Source organism: Vanellus vanellus (genome assembly GCF_965231255.1).
Source record: "Vanellus vanellus genome assembly, chromosome: 7".
Taxonomy (NCBI): domain Eukaryota; kingdom Metazoa; phylum Chordata; class Aves; order Charadriiformes; family Charadriidae; genus Vanellus; species Vanellus vanellus.
In genome coordinates this window covers 3,788,552-3,802,759 of record NC_138912.1, presented here as the reverse complement: position 1 = coordinate 3,802,759, position 14,208 = coordinate 3,788,552, and the positions used below count along the sequence as shown (strand labels likewise).

Here is a 14,208-nt window from a genome sequence, read left to right as displayed (position 1 = left end):
TTCCTTCATGCACAAATTCCATAATTATTTTTCAGGCTTTGATAAATAGCATGAATTCTGTATTATGCATGGTCCTCCCCTGTAATGAATAAATTTGCTTTTAAAAGTCTGCAGCCCTAATAACATAAATACCAAGTAAACAAGAAAAACAGAAATAAGAACTGTTTCAACATGCTGATTGTAAATAAGGTAAAAAGAAAAAAAAAAAAAGGCAAACCCCCTAAAGTGTATTCAAAGTTTGGTAATGATTTCCAAATGAGACTATTCTAAATGTAACACCTTCAGACAGCTGTAAATTTGATCTACAACAGTAACAACCATAGCAGTGATTTCTAATCAGAAATGACTAGCCCTATCATGTCTGGTACATTTTTTATTCATAGTTTTATGTTTTTTCTTTTAGTGTCCATTTAAGCAGAGTTGCATAGTTTTTGAAATAAAATGACAAAATTGTACTGTGGCTCAATCAATTTAAAGCAAATACAGAAATTAATATTTTTTTTGCTTTTGAAATGCCACTGCAATGGGATTCCTTTTCCTAAACACGTGTTCGCCAGTGCCAAGAAAGTTTTAAGATTTTTGATTCATTTCTATTCTAGGTGCATGCAAATCCCTCCACTTCCATGCCCTCACCCACACGCCTCGAGAGCCAACCGAAATTTGATCAACATGGTGAGATTACAAAGAATAAAGATCTACCGGTATGACAAAGACTGCAGAAATTAGGAAACTGGATTAGGAATTAAATGATACAAGCTGTATTAAACACACAGATATGCACAAGTTAAACTTCTCCAAACTTCGCAGGTTGTACCTGCTGATGCCAACAACCAATTTGGATGTGGAAGAGCGCACACAATTTTTTTTATATTAGGCTTGCTTTCTCCAGCTAGGTACTTGTATGCATAACTATGAGTGTCTGAAAAGTACCACTGAAATCTGTGTTATTCAAATATTCAGGGTTTGCACAAGCTGCAGACTTGAACCAGGATATGCTACTTTGGACCGGAAGAGAGCAAAATACTGTGTTTTTTTTTCTGCTGTACAGAAATTTGCTTATGTTAGTCTAGTATTACTAATTACTACCTTGACAATAAAGTCAAGGAACGTGGGCAACAGGGGAAATAATTTTATCCTTGGTGCTAAACAAACTAAAACAAAGGGTCCCAAAGAGCTTTCAGTCAATACCTCTTTATCATAGAAGACTCCCATTAAAAAGTAGAGTAACTATAGACACCAAAGAGAAATCGCACACTGTATGACATACTTAAAAAATCAAATTATTTCACTCTTTAAGAAGTGTTTAAGAGAAGCGAACCCTATTATTCCCACCATTTGGGAAGCCAAGATGGTTTTGTGTACCTGCATCTTCTCTTCAATGATATAGTTACTGCAAACCAACAATTCTTTCCACTCTGTAAACCAACTATTTCTCTTCAAAATTACATGAAGGTATGAAAACAAAATGCAAACAGCTGCACTCTAAACCTCTAAAAATATTACTTAATAAGTTGAAGTATTACAGTCATGGGACCAAAATATCTTTTTTTTTTTTTATCAAAATACCTCTTTTTGTGCAAAAGCTAACTGCTTACTTCTATTTAAGCTGAGGTCTCTTTGTACTTTTCCCTTTCTGGAAAAGTAGCACAGAAAAAAAAGCCAGAAAACGGTAGTTACAAAGGTGGTGATTCCCACGTGGCAACTACTTGCAGTGCCACTCCAAAGTGCTGCCACGACAGCGTAAAGTAGTGTCACTACTGATAATGCTTTATTAAATCAAGACTTGGTTCAATTCCAGCTGTTCTCCCTATGATCAGTTCACTTCACTGGAGAGAAAGGATTTCCCTCTTCATATTTTTAAGACAGACCTTGTGTGCAATGTGACTATTCAGCAGTGTGAGACGACAGACAATTCCACTTTTGCTCAAGCAACCCCATAAATCTCTGCTCACATCACCCAGACCGACAAAACACGGCTCTTAAGAAACACTGCCTTTTTTATGCCGTCCTGATTTCATTCTCCTTTCTTGGTTTCCCGGTTGTTCTGGGATTTCTCTCTCTCTGAATACAGTTGTACGTGCATGAGAAAGGGGCGGGCAAGGCAGTCTTGCATAGATACCCACACTTCAAACAATAAAAGAGGGTTCAGAAAAAGTCGCCAAGTCTGACCTGTCATCTCGGTGGTTTTATCCCCTCCATGCAGAAGGACAAGACCCATTTTTGAAGTCAGCACATTTTTACACAAATACACCTCTATTTACCTTTGGACAGCCCATCTTTCGGGGATGCCCTTAGGGCGCACAAGGGCTAAAAACCTCAGCGAAGGCACAATTGTGATGATGCCCGTTGTAAACTCAGTCAAGTTTACAGCACTGCCTCAATGAAGAAAAGAAAACCTGAATCAGCAGTACGCCGTGCAAGAAACGCTCATGCTCCACCAACAAACGTCCGGTTGGAAGTGCCACAGCGAGCGCCAAACGTTGCCTATCTTAGCGCGAAACTCTGCATTTGCAATGATCTTTTTGGCTCCCCTCGCCCCAGCACAAGCGTTTTGCCCTGAGGACAATGGAAATACCAGGTTCCCTCTCCTCTCTTGCCACCCAGGCTGTTGCCTTTCAGGGCTCAGCCCCTGGAGCAATGCCAGCGCAAGGAAGGGCACTCTGCCGAACACCCTCGGCCACAGCTCCCTGCCCCAAACCAGTGGGTTTCCTGCTGGAATCCAGTTGCAAAATCGAGGTCTCGTGTACCGCACAGCACAAAGCTCCTTGTTCCTGCAAGACTATCCGTCAAAGCATATAAAATTATTACAACTGACAGCTACTTATGTATGTGGAAACTGCATTCTTTTTCTGGTGTATTCTAGTCCGCAAGCCAAAAACAATTCCATGAATGTCCAAGGGTATGAAGATGACGGCAAATTAAGGGCACTTCACATCTGAATGAAAGCATCTGCTGAAGGGAGGGTGGCGAGAGCGGAATGTAGATATTTTCACTTAGCCTGTATTAACTTCCTACTTTTGATTAATTCATCTGAACTTCCCGAGCTTCCCTGTGCAGGGATGTCCCCAGAGAGCTCGCAGGAGACTGTCATTCTCGCTGCGGTAGCAGCTCCTGTCACTGGAGGGCACACTGCTGCTGCTTTCGCAGGCTTGCACAGGCTCATCACTAACATTTTTGGACAGACGTAAACTTTTTTTTTTTTTTCTTGAAAAAATATTTTACCTCCCCGAATTATCTGAATGCACAAGTCTTCCTTTTATACAACTCTGACTGCTGAATTGTGCAAGAAAAAAACAAAACCCTGAAAAATAAAAAGCTAAAAAAAAAAAAAAACAAAACCCAGAGTTTTTATTTCCTGTGTAGCGTTCCAGACAGTGCAACTATTCATTAACTTTTAAGCATACAGTTTAAAATTCTGTTTTTCTTTTGGTCTCGGCTTTATATCCTGGAGTTCATTTAGACCAAAACCAAATCCCTGGCTCTGATTCTACCTTTAATATTAGGAAAATTGGGCTTCCATCCATTTAGGCTGTTATGCTTATTCAGCATTTCCTCTAGATACTTGAGGAAAAACCTGACCCAGGTAAAGCTCCTTCTTTAGGATTTGCATTGAACTCCATATAAAATCCTTTTTCATGATGCCTGTGCTCCTCTGGCAGAGCTCTCTCGCTGTCGAGTGTCCGGATAGTGTGAAACACTGAGCTATGGTGCAAATTATGAAAGAATTAATAGAAAAAAAGAAAAAAAAAAAAAAAAGACCAAACACAAGTCTTCCTAAATGTTTTAAGCTCACATGATAGAAATCTTAAAGCAATGGATTCTCTGAGACTACTTGTCTTCTGCAACCCCTACGTAGCGTGTAGGGGTAATTGCAGCACCCCTCCGTATTCCTCCCAGGTTCCCCCACGTGATGCTTTTGCCCCACCAGACCTGAAGAAGGAGACCGCAGAGGCAAATGCACAAGCAGATTCTTCTGAAATGGCCCCTCTGTGTGGTTTCTCCTTCCTGCCACAGCTTACGAGATGCAAATTTGAGCCACCCAGGGCCAGGAAATATGTTTCACAACGCTGAAGGGCTCCTCAGTACTTTTGAAATCATATTGTGACCCATGGCTTGGAACGGTTGGACGCAACTACTGGAGAAGCTTTTTGGAAAGCAATTTCATTAGCATACAATATTGGCCTGACTGTGCCTGAAAAGTCAATGGTAAAACTCAGAGTGATTTTAATGAGAGAAGAAGTAGGTCAGTACTGGAAAATCTCATGCACAGCCTTTATACTCTGTCACTGATTCCCTGTCATCCCCAGAGAAAAAGGAATAATTCTGAATCTCCACGAGCAAACCAGGGAAGTCAGTTTTACTGCCCTAGCTGGGCTTTTGCGCGATCTGTAGTAAAGTCCTTTACAGCGTAAGTTTAACTGTGACACTTGCAAATAAATGGCGAAAGCATCTCTGCTGCGGTCCCAGCCTTTCAGACCATCTCCCCGGAACAAGTTTCCATTCCAAAAAAAAAAAAAAAAAAGACCCCAACATTAACAGAGTTTTAGAGTGCAAAGCTGCTGGAGGACACATACGAGTGCTGACAATTTAGTGCCAGTCCCTAAAAGGATCAATTCTTAATTCCCTGACCAAATGAGGTTATAACACAGCCCGTACCGTTCAGACTTGGAGGGTTTCTTAGCTCCATTTACAGCCTGAGTTTGTCTTTGCCTAGAATGCGTGTTATTCGATCCTGCATACCTCCCAGCCCAGACCCTGAATGCTTCATTTATTAATCTGATATTATTTCCTCAAACGAAAGGATTCACAGCTGATGATTCGGACTGGTTGCTAAACAGCTGTGTCTTCTTCCAAGCCTTTTTCACGCTATGCCTTTTCGCATGCTTGAGAGTTCAGCTGCAGCTATGGTATACAAACTTTTCAGCTAAAGGAACAAATTAAAACACTGGAATCCAAACCACTTTAGGTTGGCAACCACATACGATTGCTGAATCTCCCTAAGCCATAACAAAACTATGGTGGAGACCGGACCCCAATTTACAAAGCCTTCATGGAAGTTTTCCATTCTGGCCCAGCTCGTCACATCGCTGATATGCAGTGACACACCGATCCCCACGTCCTTTTGGGAATGCCATACACCTCGGTCCCCACTCAAACTACAAACCTCGCCAGCAGAGAGAAGACCCAGCACTCTCTGCAAGGCTCTGATTTACGGTGCAACGCATGTGTATAAGTTGTATTCCCCACTCTGTCCCCACTGGTCGCCAGGAAGAGGGTGGTCCCACGCTAAGGACGATTCATCAGTCCACCCGGTCAACCCTAGAGAAAGAGTATGTGGGCATAAACTGCAGGTCCATCCTTCGAGGTCACATAATCCCCCGCTGGAACTGCATTTCCAAAGCATCAACTTCCTACCAGTGAGGGACAGCACAACAGAACATCTGAAACTGGATAAACACGGCTAATTATCAAGGGAACGACAATTGTGACAGTGAAATATGATGATCTACCAGGTCAAATATTTTCTTCAAAGAAACATGCTTGAAAATTATATTGAAAGCTTGACTTAGACAGATTGCAGGGAACTGATCCAACGCTGTGTTCAAAGATATTCTTCCCCTGAAGAAATCAGTCACTGCACTACACAAGGCTTGCATGGACACAAGCGCAAATACAAAAATAATTTAATGTTTATTCTGACTTATCTTCCTGTGTTAACATCATTAGCACTGATCCATACTGGAATAGCAATCAAATATTGAGTATGTGTTTTCTTGCAGTATGAGTTGAGGTCTTAAATGATGTTCTGAAAAGTTAAGTTCAAAACAAGTTGAAAAAACAAAACGTTAATATTTACAAGATTTTTAAAGCACCATCTAAAGACAATTTGTACCTGATAAAGTAATATTTTCTATTCAGTAGAGAAGACCTCCTTGTTAATGTATCAAAAATGGATTGCAGCTTTGTTTTCAGGGAGCCGAACATATATACCCTGGAAATGTTCAAGGCCAGGTTGGACGGGGCTTTGAGCAATCTGGTCTAGTGGGAGGTGTCCCTGCTCATGGCCGGCAGGGTGGAACTAGATGAGCTTTAAGGTCGCTTCCAACCCAAACCATTCTATGATTCTATGATATGCTTAGATACCATTCAAATTCAATAGGCCACAAAAGTTCACCCAATATCCCATGTCCCTGATCTTTACATTTCCACCCTCAAGCGACTGAATTATGTTGTTGCTTGATAAAGCCACATGACATAATAGTTTGCAAAAGAAACACAGGAATGTAGGACTAGAATGCATCAACTGGTTATAAATGCTCACCTCGGAATGGTGTATATAACATCACTTCCATTCATCTCAGGTTGAGAAATTCCCAGAATCTCATAATAAAACAAAAGCCTTCAGAAAAGAAGCCCGGAAGCCATAAAACTTTGCTGTGCCACAGGAGGACAGCAGAAGAGATCAAAGATATTGCCACTGTCTTAGATCCCTCCATCAGCAACAGATTTGCTAGCTGAAAACACCCGGACAGCCAAATTATCTGGGGACATTTGTACTTGCTCATCTACCTCCACATGATAGAGGAAATCCTGTGTTACTGTCAAAATAAATAGATATTTAAAAAAAAAAAAGTTTTATGTTCAAACAACATTCCTCCAGCTGAGCATCTAGATATAATTAATATTCATCATAATTTAAGTGCAGTTGCATCCAGATAAGTTACAGTTGCATCCAGATAAATTACAGTTGCGTATCGTTATCCATGTCCATCCAGATGTTCTGGAAATCATTCCTTATAGTTACATTCTGTAACTATAGAGATAGCTACATTGCATAAACATCCTACGATTTATCGTCTTTTTAATTGCTATAGGAGTGAAACTAGATGCTTCGAGCCTATTTTACTGACCACGTCATGATGCAGAGATCTTCAAATGTGACCAGGTTAGTAGCCATAGACACGTGAAGAAAGCAATCAGACTGGGAGCTCTCAGCCAGGAAGACGCTGCCTCTCATGGCTACAGACCATGAATGATATCATGGACATCTTTGGAAACCATGATTATAAATTTATAACCAAGATGAGCGTTAGGTCAATTAATCACTAACATACCGACGAATGCTAGGTCATTACATCTGCTCTAATATGCTTTTTCTACTACCTGCTGTACGAGATCACCGGCTACTGTAAATCAACGCAGCTCAGATGAATTGGTGTAGGGCCATTGATTTTATGTCAATGACAGATCTACTCTACCGGTTGCTTTAATCTTATTTTTCAGCTTTGCCTAACTTATGCTACTTTGCCTGCCCCTGCCATGCTGTCTAATACTCTAATCCAGCGTCGTTCTGGCAAGCTGATGCATACATTAAAACACAGAAGAAGTAAGAAGATGGAATTTGTTTAAAAAAGGTGCTGGCAGCTGCAAGATGTCAGCTGCATTTGTAATAATAAAGCACTCTTCTGGGGAGCGCAAAACCCACAATTTTCAATAATTAATACAAAACCCAAGCTAAGTCAGTAATGCTAGCCAAGGGTGATAACATGAGCATATTTTATTAGTAGAATATCATCCATTTATTTTTTTTTTTCTGGCATACAACACTACTGCTTACATTCTTTCATGGCATCTGAATATTTATTATGGTCCTAGACGCTACTCCACCCTCAAAGCACAGAGCTTCTCTGTACATCAACACACATCTATCTGCTCTTTTGGCATATCGAGCTTTCATATTGGAGCTTTTTATCCTGCACTGAATTCTCACCTCAAAAGTGCCCATTTGGAGAAACCTTTTAAACACATCAAGCAGCAAAGAGTGCTAAAAGAGCGTTCTACCCTTCCCCGCTTAGGGCGTGCTAAAATCCTGCTGAACCACTGATTACTGGAGGCTGCTCCGGGAAATAAAAAAAAAAAAAAAAAAAAGTCCCTTGTAAAAGATAAAGAAGACTGAGATTTCATATTAATGTCAACAGACTTTGATCTAGCAATATATCTACCAAATGTTATTTCAGTATCACATTCTAAATCTTTGTCTCTAAAATGATGTGGATTGTCAGAACTTCATACATAAATTTATAAGAGACCATCTTTAATTTCATGCAAATGACAGTCCTAAATGGCCCTAGTAAAGTAGTCATTGTCTTCTACTATCATAAATTTCAAACTCCTTTCGGTTTTTCATGAACTCTGAAGATGAATGACATTCTAACTGTTCTCGTAACACATCACTATGGCTTTGGCCTTGCACTGTGTTGCCATGCTGAAACATTAAGTTCCAACAAAAAAGCTGATATCAAGAAAAAGTTTTAGCAGTTCTGAAATAAAATTCTTTACAAAGTTGGGAAATTAAATGTTTTAACGTGCTCTGAATTGCTCTCTTATTTCCTAGGTAAAAACGTGCGCCATATTCTGCTCAAATTCATGATTATTTTGAAGCCCCAGTCAGAACAGAAAAATGGGAAGCCAAAAGATTTCCCAGCGCTGCTCCTGTAACCAGGCTGCCATCCTACGTATTTACTATCTGTGTAGTGATAATAGATGTGACTGAGCTAGTTCATCGTGTGGCCAGGCTGGGGCGTGAACTTACTGGGACCCAAACACGGCCATAATTTGGAAGACCCCAACTAATAGATGAGCCTTAATGAGTCCATTTCCATGCTACTTGTCTCTCAGGATTAAAAAAACCCAAACCTTCCAGGTCATGGAGGGCAAGGTATTGGTTCTTGAAATGCAGCCAGAGCGGTGACACGCTATAACAGTTGGGTCACAGATATAAATAGTTCAAACCAATTAACAGTATAGAGCTTCATTTACTACAGCTGTGGGGAGCAATTCTACATCCGAGCCCCCCGCGCAGCTTCTGTGGGCTTTAGGGCCATGAATCAATCACAACAAGGACCTCACAGGTTTTATTCTACATCATTACGGAAATTTTACTGTGGCCCTTCAAGGGTAAGAGAGTGAGAAATGCACACACCGTGGCTGATAGAGGCATTCCGTTCATTCAGCTCTCTGAAAAATCACAGACTCAGATCTTTCCATAAAAATGTTACGAAAGTTGGCCTGGGAAGTCACCGATACGTAATTAGTACGTATAATATAGAATAGAATTACTACGTGTATGGTTCAGGGACCCTGTGGACACACGCAGTGAATTGCCATACGCCATGACAATAATAAAAAAAAAGAAATTCAGAGAAACACTGTGAGGGAATGCAGAACCAGCAGAGTATCTGCGACCGTTCTTAAAAAGTAACGATTAATTTTCAAAAGGAGGAAACAAATCAGTGGCAGAAATAGATGGTACCAGGATACCTTTCACACGCAACAGAATAGAAACAGAAGAAATCAAATTCACTATTGCAAACACGAAAATAATAAACAAACCATGACTAAGGACTCACAGCAAACAAGAACCAGGGTAACGTGTGCTCTTCTTTCCTGTTTATCCACACAGAGATCGAAAAAGGAAACATTTCTTAACCACCACTCGATGCCTTTATTTCAGAATAAGGGTGTTACGGTCCTTCTGCGTTTAGGACACCGCTGCTCAAAATATACTTGTGAGTGTAAATAAAAGAATCAGTCTTTAAGATCTTTCTTTTACGTTAAGATAGATGTATCACATGAAGCAGCTGTGTCCTAGCAACAACATAACTCTTGCTAAACTCAGGCAATTGGAAAATCAGTCAAATTCAGACACAATTAAGATTAAATGTCATAACTGACAAGGTATGAAAAATACGAGGCCTTTCCAATTTAACTTTTTTTTTTTATTCTCATCTCCATATCTTTTGCAATGATTCATGCAATGACATTACTAATACACAGAAATAAATTAGAATTGACTTTTGCTAAAATATCTGAGTAGTACATTAGCTCTTCTCTAAGCATGTCTGAGTGGAGTTCTCATTCTCCTCGGAACTAAACGCACGCAGCTGATACAAAGCATGTATGTACCCGTGCTCCAAATTGGGCTATTTTAGTACTTAAACTGAAGTCACATCCTAAACCTCTTTCTAAGCCTGAAGGCTCCCAGTTTTTCCTTGACTGGACCTCAACTCAACGCCATTGCCAAGTCTTTGTTCATTTGCTAGTGGATGCAAAGACTTCTGTCTGTGCTCCATTTGAGAAAATCCTGCGCTTCTCAATCCTGTTTCCGTCCCTCCTAAATAAAAGGGGTTCTATTTTCCTATAGAAAACAGAGTTTCTTCCTCCTCTATGTAAGCTTCAACAATCGCAATCAGTCAGCCAATTCTGGTAGCAATAAAACTGTTTCTTCAAGATCCCAGAGAAAATAAAAAATTACACATTTTTATAGAATAAGCATATTTTCAAGTCTCTTAAATTATTAGGTTTCATTTAACTTCTCTGCTCTGGCATATTTTTTAATGCAAGCTTTGTGAAGCAAATAATCTATCCCGTGACCGACTTGTTCTCTCCCTTGGCTACCTGTTGTCTTCCTCTCCACCTCTTCTCTTCTTTGAAACCATTTTTTTTATTTAGGCAACTGAAAATAAGGATATGGAGAACACACAGGAATTGCTCATGGTTGACACTATTACAGCTTTACAAATTAAGATGACCTTAAATGAGTAATGTGTCCCTTTGACCTGACCTATTCTTCCTGTACAATTTTTAGTCAGGAATTATCATGTCGTGTCGGTTTCCTTATACTTCATTCCTGACATAATTTCCTAAGGGGAAAGGCAGTTTCCCACCATCCTCTTCCAATACCAGCTGGGCACTCTACCTTCTACCTGGCGCGCAACTTCCAGGGTTAAAGTAATTTGCATGTTTTGGTCCTATCAGTAGTTGCACTGTCAATCGCATACTCGACATTCTTCCTTTGCTTGGACCGAGGTTTATCTTAATTTTTCCTTATCTTTGGATTGCAATAATCCCTTCTTAATAAATTCTGTTCTCAGAATCCTTCCGGGAGTGAAAACCAAAACAAGATTCAGCAGTCCAGCTGGGTGCGTACGTGATCTCCTGACTTCCAGGGCTCACCGCAGCTACTCCGTTCTCGTTAGCAGCAGTTCCTGTTCAAACTTGCTGTGCAAGAAAGGTTTTCCCTAGAAGATTCCTATGCCTACAGCTTACCTGACCCTCTCTTCTCTGCCATCACCTACACAAAACACACATCTGCCTCTCCAGCGCTCCTTAGCCCGCTGCGAACAGCTAGAAGTGGTGCCCAGGACGGAGTACTACGTGGCGTATACACTGTGTTATGCAAACCAGGTCGCAAATCACAGCCTCCCCTCACGCCTTCTTGGGAACCACCTCACTGCACGATTTCACGTGGGTGTGAAAGCTAGGTGGGTTAATTCTGTGATCTCGTGGCATCAGTGAACCCATCCACATTCAGTGACTGAATCCCCCCAGATTCCTTAATCATAGTATCAGCACTGCCGCTTACATCTTCCAGATTATTAATCACAGCTTCTCTACTAGCTTCAGCTCTCTTTCCCATACTATTTTTTTTTCCTTTTATCATGTCAATAGCGTCGAGGGTTTTTTTCCTACTGATCTCTTCACATTTCAGGGCTAAACCTTTACTGGAGGGGTCTCCGTTCCTCCCCTTTCCCCCTAAGTCACCAATGATGGTAAAAGTCCTACTCCTTCTTCCACAAAAGACTTGCCCGTGTCAATTTTGCTCTCTGTCTACATCCAGTTCCTCTCTCAGACTCTGTTACTCACTACTGCACCACATTGTTTCTCTACCTTTGCCTCATTGAAACAGTTAAACAAAGAACATGACAGTCTCGTTTAATGAGTTTCTGCCCAGTGTCTGATATTGCCATTAGTTAACTTATGTCAGATATACTTCTACTAACAGTGCAGAGCTCCAGAAGAGCTAACTGGATTCTGATCCATCCCATGTCTGAAGTGAATTATTGATTTATAGCCGAATGGAGATGCACTTCAGTTACTGCCCTGGTGCTTTACAGTCCCCAAAGTGAAAACACCCAAACACCCTAGTACTCCAAAGCTAAATTCTAGATTGTTTCCTTCACCATTAGGACGATTTTCCCCCGTGCCACCACACTGCCAACCCAACATTTCACGCGTGAGCCAGGGACGGCGTTCCTGAGAAGGGACTGCCAGTCAAAGCCTCGGCCCCAGTGACAGTGGTTGCATTTTGGTAACAATATGAAGTTATAACCGCAGCTAAAGAGATTGCCTATATCTCACATTCCTATTGTATACATTTGCTTAAAAACTGGTGCTCTGGCTTGTGCGCAGCCGATGTACAATTCCTCCTCCAACGCTTCTAATGCACAAGCGCTACCCCGTGTTTTACAGTGCCACAGCAGTGTCGGAGTGCTGCTCAAGGCAACTGCCCCAAGCAGCAGCACTCTTTTAGGTGATCCCTGCAGAGTCACAGAATCGTCAAGGTTGGAAGGGAGCTTTAAGATCATCGAGTCCAACCCTCAACCTAACACTGCCAAAGCCACCGCTAACCCATGTCCCTCAGCACCACGTCTACCCGGCTTTTAAATACCTCCAGGGATGGCGACTCCGCCACATCCCTGGGCAGCCTCTGCCAATGATTAACAACCCTTTCGGCGAAGTAAGAAGGAGGAAACTACATCTGTCTGATGTTTAAGATCAATTCCATTTTTAAGGTAAGGAAGAGCTCAGGTTGTAGAACGCAATCACCAAAACACATTGATTTCTCAAAAAATATACAACAACGCAAAGTTTTGGAATCTCGTGGGACCTGCGAGATCTCAGTTGGAGATCTCAGTTATCACCTGCGGAACTGTCACAGACGTACCTGCCTTCGCATGGCCTTCAGGAAACATGGCAAAATCCACAGAGCTGAGATCAGATCTCAGGATTTGAGTTTCTTGCAAAACATGCTGTGCTGCAGGTTGAATACTCTCCCCATAGTCTACCTGGGTGGAAGATCCATAGCTTTCCTTTAGTAAGAGGACTATGGGAAAGCTAACAAAAGAGGGATTTTCTCCTTTCAGCTCTACTGCCAAAAATGAGAATGCTTTCCTGCTGAAATGAAAATAGGTAAGGTCACATCCTGCTCTGCTTTAACGCTCAGATGTTGACAGATCGTTCGAAACCTACCTGGTAAGTCTACTCAAACGCAAGGGCTATTATGGTTTCAGCTGACTGTGTGAATGAAAAGAAGCACGAAAAACTAACTTAATGAAACTGCTACACCTCTAATTGTCTTACCAATAGGTGACTAAATATTAGAAAAATCTACGAAATTCACCCCAATGCAGAAAGCCTTTGCAAAAATCCAACGACAGCAAAAGCTCTAGAGATCTGGTTTCAGTACACTACATGATCTTCCACTGTCCCTCTGCTCTTGAAGCGATTTTCACCTTGCTTGAACTTTGTAAAAAACGTGTATAAAAAAGCAAAGAAGAACATTTGAGACGAGAAAAGCAACCATGTTATGATTAAATATGTATGGTTAACGCCAGTGCTTCTTGTGGCAGTATACAAGAAAAGCAGCTGGCTATTAAGCCAAGTAACACAAGACGAGGCATCCACCTCTCTGCAGACTTCTAATATTGTACAGACAGTTTCCAAGGAGAAAGCTAATATCGCTGTAATACTTACTTTTCCCAGTAAAATATACGCGCTTTTGCAGAACCGGATTCACTTCTGAAGCTGCACCAACAAGTAAATTATTCATAATAGAAGAGATGAAAGACAGAACATTTCACAGAGTAAAATATTTAGACCCCCCTAGCTCCGACAGTGTGATCATACTCATACTAACTGGGCATACTGGGAATCAAAATGAACCTAAATTAAGCGGTACAAACTATGCATATAAAATACATAAAGTTGATAAAAAAAAGAGAGCTCTCCTGTACCTACATTTCATCTTTCATGTCGAACCAGTTCAAATAGAATTAAGCAAAGATGCAATTAATCAGTGCTCTTACATTGTGCTACTTATCAATATGTGAGTGTAAAACTTCAATAAAATAGGATGCTTAAAGGGCTGCTAAATGCATCAATATTCAATTAAATAATGTTAATAAAGCCATTAAAAGAGAATTAACAAGAGTTTACATAGGAAGTATCTCTGTCTGACATTAGGTGGCTCTTCAAACATTTCCGAAAGAAATACTGTAAAAACCTATTAAAATATTTATGCAATGCTTGCATTAGTTCTATTTAACGGACATAGCAGCAATAATATCAGCAGTTTAAAATGCCTCA

General features: G+C 40.8%; 1 protein-coding gene across 2 annotated transcripts in view; it reads right to left on the bottom strand.

Moving 5' to 3' along the window:
• The window catches only part of ADAM12 (ADAM metallopeptidase domain 12), a gene marked incomplete at both ends in the record, with an annotated part of 190,480 nt that overhangs the window by 113,698 nt on the left and 62,574 nt on the right, over positions 1–14,208 (bottom strand). The gene's annotated exons all lie outside the window — the stretch shown is intronic.